Raw genomic sequence first — 12,935 nt, forward strand, 5'->3', positions numbered from 1 at the left:
GTCCTTTCTGATAAGTGAGTTTTCACTTGCCTTCAACCCCCTCCCCACTGTAATAAGAGTTGACACCTATTTGTGACATATGACTGTATCTCTGATTGCCTCGGGCGTGATAGCATCCCGACGCCCCGCTCAGCTGCCGATGGAGGGATAGCGAGAGTGAGCAATGGAGAAATGGAGGGGTTTGTGGCTCAAAGGCACCGGTCACCGGGATACTTTATCTTCAGGGGAGATATGGTGGCAGAAAAATTGGAATGTGTGCAGCTCATGTGTGGCTTGCTTTTGGATAATTGCATGGATGGATGGATGGATGGCAAATGATTGTGTACCCCAAGGAATGGATATACAGTATAAACATCTCTGTTTGCTAGCAGCTATAGTGGAGCTGCATTGTTGCCGGGCAGAGCCGACATGCTTCTGCAGGCCAACTTACACCAACTGTGGGATCTCCAGGTGTTTCACGGACCAGCTGTGAGGTATATTCCCTTCCAGCACGTCCTTGGTTAACCCTGGGGTTCCTTCACAGGTGGTCATGCCCATTACATCTCCAGTGGGAGGCACACTTACTACAAGATGCCTGATGAGTTCTCTAAAGATGGAAGAGGAGAGGCACAGTTCTACAGTCCTCCTGGGGTGTAGACCGCTTTACCATATTTTAGCTAATAGGCTCACGGTCCCGCTTGGCCCATAGACTTTGCGATGTGATGGCGAAATGAAGATTAAAAAATGCTTTAGGCCACGGGAAAGTCCTCTGGAAAAATAAACGTTACGGTTTAAAAATGGATTAAAGAGTCTTTTTTTATATTAGTGGTTTATGGTGTAAAAGCTTTTTGGGCAAACTTGCAGAAAAGTGAATGGGCTGCACCAATCTTCAGTTCATCATTACTGCTCTTGTCTCCTTCTGAAATGATGCCAGCATTGTCAGTTCTACATTCGGGATTGTGAGAAACGGTGAGTTCAATCTCTCAGTCTGTACACACAAACTGGAAGATTGACAATAAAGTTGACTTGACTTGACTTACTTGTAGACCGAACATGGCCTTACAAGATGTTCAAGAAACAGATTTGTATCGATAGAAAATGCATGGGGATGTATTTGTGTGGGTGTGCTGCATCAGGTTCAGGCAAGAAAAATAAACATAAAGAAAGTATTTTTGAGTTCCTTGAGTTTCAATTTCCCATCACATTGCGAGATTTTTCCCGAAATCGTCTCGGTGGATTTTTCTCATCTAGTCTTTCAGCATGTTTGAACAAGGCCAAACGCGAGAGACGGCTGAATGACCGCAGTGCAGAATCGCTGTATAGTTTGAACAAGGCCGAACGCGAGAGACGGCTGAATGACCGCAGTGCAGAATCACTGTATAGTTTGAATCTCCTTAGTTACAATGTTGTCCATTATACCCACAGGCTTATTATATTTACAGCCCTTCATTTTCAGGGCTCAATGTGTGTCTTGGCTGTTTTCGTTGTGATCGCTAAATTCACCTTATAATATTATCACTATAACACTGACCCAGATCGCTGGATTGAAAACACCGCTGTCATCAGACTGGCAAGGGCTGTTCCATGCTCTGCTCAACCTCCCACCTTCCCAATGGACTCAGTAGCGCCCCCTGCTGCCGTGGAGCATGTGTGAGTGAGCATGTGTGAGTGTGTGAGCACAACCACGGCGGAATATTACTGCCTAAAGTCACATGATTGAGTCACGTGACTTTTGGCAGTAATATTCCGCCATGGTAAAAAAAAGTTTTGTAGTTCTAAAAAAAAGTTGTGTACTTGTAAAACCTATGCTGAATTTGTCTGTGAAACATGATTTATTAGAAAAATGTTATGCGTTTGTTTGATACATACGTTTTTTCTTTGCAAAGCTAAATGCATTACTTTGTAGACAGTGTTTTGTATTTGAAAACCACATTGTGTTTGTTAGTGAATCATGAGGCATTTGTAAAACCTGTTTAGGTTGTTTTGTGGAGTTATGGCAGGAAATTAGCTCCATATTTCTCGTCCACCTTAGCGCAACTTCCCTACTGTTTTGAGGATGGAGCCAGCCAACGTCAAATAGAAGAAACACAGCCTTAAGTTTGGGGCCACAAACCCATGAGATATCAAGAATCAGATAGAAGACGCAACCATGTCAACACACTGACCTTGAACCATTTGACAAATGCCAAGTACGCAGAGCAACAGACCTGAACACCCCCACACATCATCTCACATCAAGATCAAATTACCCTTTACCTATAGCTATGGGATGAGTATTGTGACTGGGGGATGACAATACTTCAAGTCAACAACTTTTTGCGTACTTTTGTAGGAAGGAAGTGCAAACAACCTTTTTTTAAATGCAGCATTAAAACCACTGGGATCCAAAAGTTTGAGTTAACGTGCAACCTTGCAGTCAACACTCTGTTCACAGAGCAGAGGTTTGACACTGTGCTTTCACAGATCAATGGCCTGCTCCTCTGCGGTGTCTCTGGCATGATAAAACACTCCTCACTCTGTATGCTCACCGAGTCATACCGAGAGCTACATCTAATGTGCTAAGAAGGTCACCCAGGTAAGATAGAAATGGATTTTAAAAAAGAATGTTTATTTTTCATTTTTTGATCAATAACTTCAGAGGTACTGACAGTTATAAATGGTAAATATGTTATATAAAAGATATGCATTGGTTTTAGGAATGTGTCATGGAAGATCTGTATGTGTGGCCAAGCAAAACAGCAATCTTTGAGAATGCTATTCAAATTATTCAATGACAATGAAGTACAACGGACCTCTGTCGCCTGTCAGCGCAACTTAAATGATGTTGTTTAAAAACATAAAAAATAAGGGCGGTGCCGGCTGTCAGCGAATCGAGCCGACCGTCAACGGCCCGCTGACGACCGGCCGTTCTGTGATTCTCCAGAACACACAGATGGCCAGTCCGCCCCTGGGTGGAGGTGAAGGGAATGAGCACTTTTACAGCCTTTTTGGCGAGGTGGGGGAACTCGGTCTCCACAGACAGCCAAAAGGTGTGCAAGCGACACTTTACTCGTCTTTTTCTCGTTATTTTTTCTCAGGCCTCCCCTGAAGCTCTCTGGGCCTCACACTTTGAAAACCGCTGCTCTAGTCCAATGAGTCCAACAATTATTGTCAAAGGTATCCTCACAGCACTGTCAGTTGAACTCAAGCGCCCTCTCATCAACACCAGTTATCATGTTCCAATGTGCATCCATTTCCCTCCATCTATTTGACCATTTCCATCCTTTTTCGCAAACTTTTTCAAGCATATACTCCCCACTCGAGCCAACTATTTCATCCATTTAACAAAAAGCTTTCATCTATTTGAACCATTTAGCTAATACCTTTGGTTTTCTCACATTATATGCAAATTTTAAGCTAATTTCTTAAACTGTGTATCCATTAGTTTAGCTGTTTCAACCACCAAGGTATATTTTCAACAAATAATCCTACCCTTAGCTCAAATTCAAACATTTTCCCATAGCTAACTATTTCAAACATTAACCACAAGTTATCTAAGTAAGTTATTATTACCCATTTCTATTATCAATTGGAACCTTTGGTCCAATATCTTGAGCTATAAATTAAACTATTGGTCCATTACCTTAGCTATTTTAACCATTTATCCAATACCGATCTTCCCTTTTATAGGATATTTTTGGCTAATTACTTGAACTGTCTTTCCATTACCTAAGGTATTTCAACTATTGCTTGCTTGCTCACTACTTAATACACACTCCCAATTGCAACATGACGATTCCAGGCTTTCCAGGGGATTTCATTTGTGGATAAATATTTGAATCAGCTCAAAATTAAAAAAAATATTTATTTGATCTACCGGTATTCCAAAAAGTTTCCACGTCGCCCCTGGCAACTGTAGTGTGCCCCTGGTTGGAAACGACTGCTTTAGTATTAAGTTATTGCTTGTTTAAAAACCACATTTCCAATTGTCTATTTAACTTATAGGGTTTATAAGAATAAATGAGGTGGACAAGTTAACAGAACATGAACTTGCTACTAATACTGGAACATACAGAGCCATTTGTCAGTCGGTTAAACCTTTTGTGTTTCTATAACACCATTAAGGATTCTTCCTAGGATATATTGAGCCACAGATCCAGCAAAGAACCCATTTCAAGTGATAACTTTATGTCATTCCTTTTCATTAACCTCCAACTCTGGTAAAGCTCTTAAACTTTGAGCTAATAACCTTTGCGGCTAATGGCGTAAGACTGAATAATGTGAAGTCATCAAGGCTAAGAAGTCGATGCTTCCTCCTGAACTTACAACCTGTAATGAAATGCATCCTTCGGCCTAATGTAATAAGGATTGCCGCGATTAAACATGACTCTTTTATTTTCTCTGAAGTAAAAAAAAGGCAGTATATATATTTTTCATAGCAGGAAAGTAGGAAAATAAGTCCTGATCCTGTTAGGAACCAGGTGGTGTTGGGAGGTGATAGACGCGAACAATGCTTGACCACATTTAGGACTCTTTTAACACTGCTGACCTTTATCAACATGAGGCTGTGTGTTTTTGTTGTTGTTCGTGCCCCCAAGGGTCTAGAAAGTCTTTCTGCCGAAGAATTTCTAGTCTCACTAAAAGAGAAACTCCCCTCTTCGCCAAGCTGTGTTGGAGTTTTCAATCCGCATCTTAATTTATGTTCGGAAAGTGTGCTTCAGTTCACCTTGAGTCGACATTAATAGCGAGTTAATGACTGTTTGTGGAGCAAAATGAAACCTCTTACGGGTTACTAAAATACGTCTCGAGACTGTTGAAATTGTCACGGTCCTGATCGGGATTCATCAAAGGCTTCTCAATTAGGAGACATCTCCGTTGACACCGGAGAGCTTTTCCATCTAATGAAGTACCTCACATTATTGCCCCGCTAGTAAATTATTCAACTAAACTCCTGACAGCAAGTGGGATGGGAAGACAGACTGAGAAGGGGAAAAAAAATAAAAATGAAAGAAGTCTCCTCATCATTTTCAATTCATCACCCTTCTTCCATATTGCCCTCCAGATCACAGAGAATATTCGCCTAATCAGATTTATGATTTATCCCATTTAAATTCAGTCGACTTTCTCAAACGCTGAGAGGTGGTGGGTGGAGAAGGAGCGACGGAGAGACACACAGAAGCAATTTATAATCTACAGAAGAAAGACACCTACTGTGGGTGACCTCTATTTGAATGAATAAAGATAGGCACTTTATATGTCCCACTACTGTGCCATTTCTAATGAGCATACATTATGAATAGTTAGTGTCTGTAACTCAACAATCAAAAGGGAAATTTACCCTAATATCTCTATTTATAGCCAACATATGGGGGTTTTACAACCAGTAATTGTGATACAAATATAGAGATATGCTAATATAATGCTATATTTGAACAACGTATGAGCATTTTACCATTGGGTATGGATATGCTATCTTGAGTTGTAAAGACTGAACCGGCTGATAAACATGCTCATCGAATTCAAATGTCTTTTAATCTAATAATAAAATGTATAATTATAAGCCAAGGAAGTAAAAATATATCTGTGTATGTTTTATTAATTTCACATGAATTTATCTCATTCAATTTGTTATTGAATTCATAATTACCCAGTAATTAAATGAATCAACATGCGCATTCAATACAAAAAAAAGGGTGCAATCTTTTTTTAAACGATCCGATCATAATTAGTTCAACATGTCGGAATTGATTTATCTTGCTTAATAACCTTAATATTTTTGTTTAATGAAACTACATTTACTACAGGTATTTGAAGATTTAACAATTTGTTATGAACAGATGAGTGATGAGTTAATCATGTTTAACCATAGCAACAACAAAAAAAGACTTATGAAGTGCTGCTTCTGAAAAAGTGTGAAGAAAATAGTCTGCTGTTTCTTTTGGGTAAACTTTGTTTTTGTCCTCATACTGTTAATTAAAACATTGCGCCATTGGCAATCCACCAATTCCACACACTATTCTACATGCAAAGTACTAACCTACTTATAGTAGCTACGAAAAAAAGTGAAATATTTATTGGGATCTGGAGGTCGCTTTGTTCAAACAAAAAAAGTTGCGAGCCTTTTTCTCTTACAAAGTCCTCCATCATTATGCATTGTAGTCAAATCAATGCTACAAAGGAAAACCTTTTTTCAGTCTGGTTTATGTGGTTATCTATATAAATATGCTGAGATGACAGACTAGTGTGTGGATCCTAAACACAAAAGAGGCAAGATGTGATGAGTGATGAGATTTCTTCAGCAAATGTGAGAGGGTTTAGACGTTTATGTTGAGCAAAGCATCCCTTAGCCTTTGAAAACGACAGTACATATTGATCTCAGTAGGGGGAAGTCACTGGCTATGTTGTGTAAAATGAAATGGATCAGGCTAAGGAGTTACCCAGGGACAAAGCATATCATTTCAAATTGCATAACTGGCAGAAGGTCAAGTGAAAGAGGAGACATACGATGGAGCAGCAACAGGTAAAAAAGTGACAGGTGAAGTGTGGATGTGATTTAAAGGGTCTAACTGTATGATTCAAGGCTAACAAGAGTTAAAAAAGGCATGTTGGTGCACATAATACACATGGCTGGTACCAAAGGTGTCTTATAAGAGAATGTGTGGAAGGTGACCTGTGTGTGTTAACGTGTTAGATTGCCAGCCATGTTTAATAATACTTTTACAGACTTTGTAAGAAAGCAGCGTTTCATATTATGTATATTTTTTTTTAGTAGAGGTTAAACGTCATTGAGTTACCTGTTAATAACAAACACATTCTAAAATCTGCAATTAGCTGTCGCAAATGTAGTTTTATTCAACAAACATCAAGGTAATTAACCAAGATTAATAAATACAGTCATGTTGAACTAATTGTGACCGGTACGTGATATATGGAAAAAATGATTGGACACCTGATTTTTTATGACTTCATACACATGTTGATTCATTTAATTACTGGGAAATGATCATTGAAATAATAAATTGAATGAGAAATAAACCAAGTGCAATTAAAAGTGTGCAATAAATTAATGAATTTACATGTGTTTTTATTTCTTTGGCTTATGACAATTATTTATATATTTTAAAGGTTATGCTCAATTTCCAGTTTCATAATTGTATTTAGTGCCTCTACTGTGATATCTTTACGTGCTTTAATGTTCAAAAACATCTTTAGTTTCTCAGTGTTTACTGTGGAGGCACAAATAGCGGGAATAACAACAAACTGGACTGACGCCACGGTGTATATTTCTGCAGCATATCACAGAGGACATGCCAGAAAAACACTCCCCGAGTACAATACTTATAGCGTGGTGGAGCTATAAAGCCATCTTTTATGTTCGGTGGAAGCAAACCAATATGATTAGATCATGTTTTCCATTCTGCCAACAGCCAATCTGTGACACACTACTTTATTTAACTGATAAGACGTACATGAGAGGTGATGCAGCGCAGACACACACGCTGTGGGTGATTGTGGAGCTATGGATCCACTGGCCTCTCGAATGAAATGGACAGGTGGTTAACAGGATGTCTCCATGTAACCATGACATTTACCCTCGACTTATCTGTTGGCTTGACATAAACTGGAGACTTTAAAGATCTTGACAGCACAACGAGCCCCTAAGTGATGGTGGTTTGACCCCTTTGGGTTATTTGTAAAAGACACTCAATGATTCAAAATGCCCTTCGACCCCTGGTTCCCTTTTACCAAATTGCTTGGTCTCTCTGTTAATCTGTAGTCTGTATCATTGGGTTAACCATTTGTATCATGCTTGTTTTAGACTTAAATTACTAGATAAATTAGATACAAACATATTGATTTGATGAAATTGAAAGTATTATAAGTGGATCCCACCAACATTTGTAGGTGGTGTTCAAATAACACAATCAATATATTTGGATTCAACATGATGTCTTCTTACAAAATAACTGCCCCCTCCCATTAGTGATGGTCTAGAACCACCATTGTTTTTTTTAGATTAGTATAGGAGCACAGAAGAGAGAAGAAATGTATTTTCCAAGTTCTAAATTGGATTAGCCAAACGTTCTCCCACTGAGTGTGGAATAGAGGAAACTTCTGAGGCGACACAAATCGCACTGAGAGGCGTAGCTGCCTTTATCGCTGGCCGCCGTGCCAGGGTAACAAGCCTGAACACAGACAGACACACACACACGGACATAATGTGCTGTCTATGCAGAGAAAAGGGAGACAGAAATGAAATGAAATGGGAGCGAGCATTCAATTTAACACCAACAACCAAATATCAAACTCAAATGTACACACTGCTGGGCTCCCTCCAAATGAAAGAGTGTGAAACGAGTGTTGCACGGCGGGCGGGGCTTTTAACGCTTGCCTGGAAACCGGCGAGTGGTCACGCCCGCTCGCCGTGAGATGGTCAACGCAATTAGCCGCGTTGGCTCCCTCTCAGAACGCAGTCTCAACGAAGCTTCAGCTGTGCAGACACGGAGCTAATTATTGGTTATAAATGAAACCCTTTGTCTCCTGTAATTCATAATAATACATATGTAGGATCTTCCTTCAATAGAGGTTATGATCTTGGTTTTGTTTGCTGCGTATCTGTTTGTCAGCAGGATTAATAAAAGCTACTGGCCTGATTATTATTTTGTGGGAAGATGAAGTATGAGCCTAAGAATAAGCCACTACATTTTGAAGTGTCTCTGAATCACAAGGCCACTACATGCAATTATTTTCCTAATGGGAAGGGATTTGGCGTGGGTCTGCTCGAGCTGAGGGCCCTTTTAATTGATCTTTTATGTACCGTTATTTTATTTACAAAACATTCCCATACATTTTTATCTAAACCTCATTACCTCTTATTAAAATGTTCAAGTGTCCAAACCTTCCAAGATACTGTGCATGATGTCCCCGTGAATCTCATGTAATTGTTGCTTCCCTGCTAATCAGTGTCATTTGTAAAATGCCACAAGGAACCGATGACAGTCATCCCCCTTTCTATCCAAGCAACATTTATTAAAATCCAATCACGGGCAAGCCACATATTGCGTGTGACATTTGGGTGGACAGACCGGGGTCGATCCATAGTCTCTCCCCGGATTTCATCGTGGGGGACAATTATAAAAGTTGCTCTAATCTCATTTCATGTCCTGGCTTATTGCATGTTGGCTCGGTTTAATGACTGCACGGTCGTCCTTCAGGGTGTTTTTCAGCATTTACCTTTGGAATTCTCCAGAGGTAGAATGGCTGCATCAACAAATAAAATGCAAAACCACGTGGGTGACTCAGAGCCTGGAGATACCTGCCTCGTGTGAGACAGAAAAACATTCAGCGCGGCAGCTTTGAAGTTCAGACTCACCTTTGTTGTGTGAAGGTTATCTACTCATCTCTGAGTGGGACTGTTCTCCTTCTGCACTAAAGAAGGGTGTCTAGAATATCATTCATTTGAAATGCTGGCTTGTAACTACTGAACTGATATAAAGGATCAGATTCAAGGTTCAGATGAAAGGAGCAAAGGTGAACCTTGAAGTACAGCGGACAAAGTGAATACTACATGCAAAGCCACCGCACACAATTGATCTTGAAGTTGGCTAACTATTAATGTTTAAAGAGTTACTGTTGAGTCATTTTCGATTTGATTTAATACAATGACGTAACTCCATTTGCTAGGGAATTACATTTTTAAGTATAGCTGTAAATATCATGTGTTTGAAATAAAAAGCTTATGGTGCACCATTTAAAGAGGACATATAATGCTAATTGTCAGGTTCATATTTGTATTTTGCGCCTCTACTCTGACATGTTTCCATGCTTTAATGTTCAAAAAGCTCTTTATTGTTCTTATACTGTCTGTGCTGGAGCGCCTCTTTTCATCCTCTGTCTGAAACCAGAGCCCAGTCTGCTCTGATTGGTCAGCTGGACGGCTCTGTTGTGTTTTGTCAACCTCTGAGAGTTGTCCTTCCCAATAGAAGCGCAAGTGTTAAATAGAGATGTCACTGTGTTACAGAAGTCAATAAACGAGTCCAATGGAAGCGTTTCAGGCAGCGTCTAGGGTGTGTGCTAGAGAAACTCAACACACCTATACAACACACTACAGGAAAGGGAGAAGGCCAACAAGGATAATAGGGCCTCTTTAAAGCAAGCTAATTCTATGTTTTCAATTCCAACTCAATGAGTTTGATAAGAAATGTACAAAAGTTCTACTTACTGTGACTCAATACTGTATGAAAGCCAGACTCTGATTCACCCTCTCTGCTGCATCCAAATTGCCCTGTGTTTTTTCCTGCCTATCTTTGCAAAAATAAATGTATGATGAATGTCCTAACAATAGATTGTAAAGGATGACGCTGAAGTCCAGTTCCGAAATGCCACAATTAAAGCCCCGGAATACACTGGCACTGAGCACAGTTAAGGGAACGCATGAGCTTCCTTGAATAATGATTTGAACAAAGATATCATAAAATAAGCAGGATTAAATGAGGCCGAAAATACAATAGAAAATAATAAACAAACTGGTATCATCTAAATGTATACAAAGAAGCAAATAATGCATATATTCATAAGGATGCGATGCATGTAGTCATAACAATGTGGTATTTTGTTTATCCCCTTAGGGACTGCAGCTAATGGTCTATGCTAACACAAACCACACATTGCATTTCTGCCAACACCCATTCTTCAATGATCTTCATTCTCACAGGGGATGTGGGTAGCGATGATAATCTTGAAAATCTCTACTTATACGCAATTAGATTAGGTTTATTCATATTCCGTATAATGTATAATGTATTTATTTGCTAACATTATGTATTGCAAAAGGATATTCTGGATATACAGACTCAATTTTAGTCCCAAGGTTAAGGCACAAGCATCTGCCCTTAAGAAAAACTGTGAAGCCGACAATAAGTGATATAAAAGGGGCTGTCAATGTTCTCATGTTAACACTCTATCTGGAAACCTTAGACATAACAAAGTCAACAACAAAAACAAAAAAGACACAAACTAATCACATTACCAAGTTTGATCAAAATGTCTCCCGCGGAGAGATTAGTGTGGGGGAAACTTTTGAAGCAATTGGAGTCAGGACTCCGAGAGACACAAGGAGAGCTGGAGCTTTGACGGTTTATTTGGAGCTTCGGCCCGGAGAATTCACAAGACATGTCACGGGCCACGGTTTGACCACAGGGTTGAGATGCCACAATCAATTCTGAATAACTCTCCTGTAGTTCCAGGTTTTAACTAGTTCGGAGTGTAATAATCCATTCTTTATCAGCGAAACTAAACAAATATGGACCCTGAATCTAACTAGAGCTGTCGTCCATAGAAAATAGTGTGCGCCAGGGAACCTACGTTCCTAAAAAGAAGGGCTTCTAGATGTCCCTGAACAATAAACTATCTCATGTCAGCTTGTGCTCGGTCATAAGCTGGCAACAACAATGCGCCCAAGCTGCCCCTCTTTAAGAGAGATAGCAGCAACACCCAAGGCCGTGGACCTATGCCATGGGAAAGGAGATAGTGAGAAGAGGAAAATGATCTACGTGTAGTGCACAGACTGGAGACCACTGGACATCAGTAAACAACGGCACACCTTGTCCCTGACTTTACCGCCCCAGCACTGGTGCAAACTAAAGTCGGGAACCGGACACACACAGACACACACACCACACCACACACAACTACGAACCCGACACACACACTACTCTACTATCATACGCAACACACAACACACACACAACCACACTACACCACTACACACACGACACACACGACAGATCGAGACAAATAACGCACTACCCGACACCACGAGCATAACACTATATATATCGCACACCACATCTACACACCACACACAACACTACACTTTTTTTATATCGAACCACACTTCACACCAATCTCCGCGCGGAGTCACAAACGAACCATCACACCACAACCATCCACGGAACGATATCAAACAACAATACGACCGTCAAAGAGAAATGGTCAGGGTCCGAATGGCGTACGACGACGACGGTGTGTAGTGAAGTCGTACTACCTACTCACGAACAACACACACAGCGACGACCACTAATTGGACAGATCATCCACTTAGCGCATCCAAAGTGCTCGTAAGCGAGTGGTGCCGTACGATACCCCTGCCCTTCTGAAGTGTGTGTCGTGTGTGTTGTGGTGTGTGTGTGTGCTGTGTGGAGGGTGTTCGGGGAGGTGGCGTGTGGTGGTGTGTGTGGGTTGTGTGGTGTGTGTGGTGTGTGTGTGTGTAGTGTGTGTGTATGTGTTGTGTTGGGTGTTGTGTGTTGTGTGTGGTGGTGTGTGTGTGTGTGGTGTGTCGTGTGTGTGTGTGAGGATGTGTTTCTGTGCACTTCACTTCGAAGAGTCAACTGTCCCAATATCTCTCCAAATTTTAGGTGGACGTGAGGGGACAGTCTACCCGGGACGAGTGATGACGTGAAATTGACTAGTAGTCTGTCAGACTCGAGCATGCTCTTAAAAACTTTAAGGTGGAATTAAACGAGCTTAGTTTACAGTAACCTTTTATTATTCTCACAAAGTGGTTAATTGCTAATTGTTAATTAAATAGTAGCAGATAGTGTAATATAAGGCACTAATAAAACCCTAAATAGTATTAAATAGAGTGCCAATGAACATAAAAAACCCACTCTATTTGGTTTTACACAAGAAAATTTTTGTTTTTAGACCAAAAGAAAATGAATAATATTGTACGAAGATTTTACACGTATTTCAGTCTGGTAAAAATTTGTGGATTTCGTGTTGTTACGGCGGCAGTAAGGGAGACATATTTCACACGATGTGTCCTGTATACTAGTATGTCATCGGGACACGACTACGGTAGGTGTAACAATGTTTTCCGAAAAGGTCATTTTGTTCCACCCACTCGAACGTGTGATAGACGTGATACAACACGCTGAAGTTCTTGACTCGTGCCAAGACGTTTTTATTGAGGCAAT

The sequence above is a fragment of the Notothenia coriiceps genome, unplaced genomic scaffold (genome assembly GCF_000735185.1).
Source record: "Notothenia coriiceps isolate Sejong01 unplaced genomic scaffold, NC01 NC01_scaffold00013306, whole genome shotgun sequence".
Lineage (NCBI taxonomy): Eukaryota > Metazoa > Chordata > Actinopteri > Perciformes > Nototheniidae > Notothenia > Notothenia coriiceps.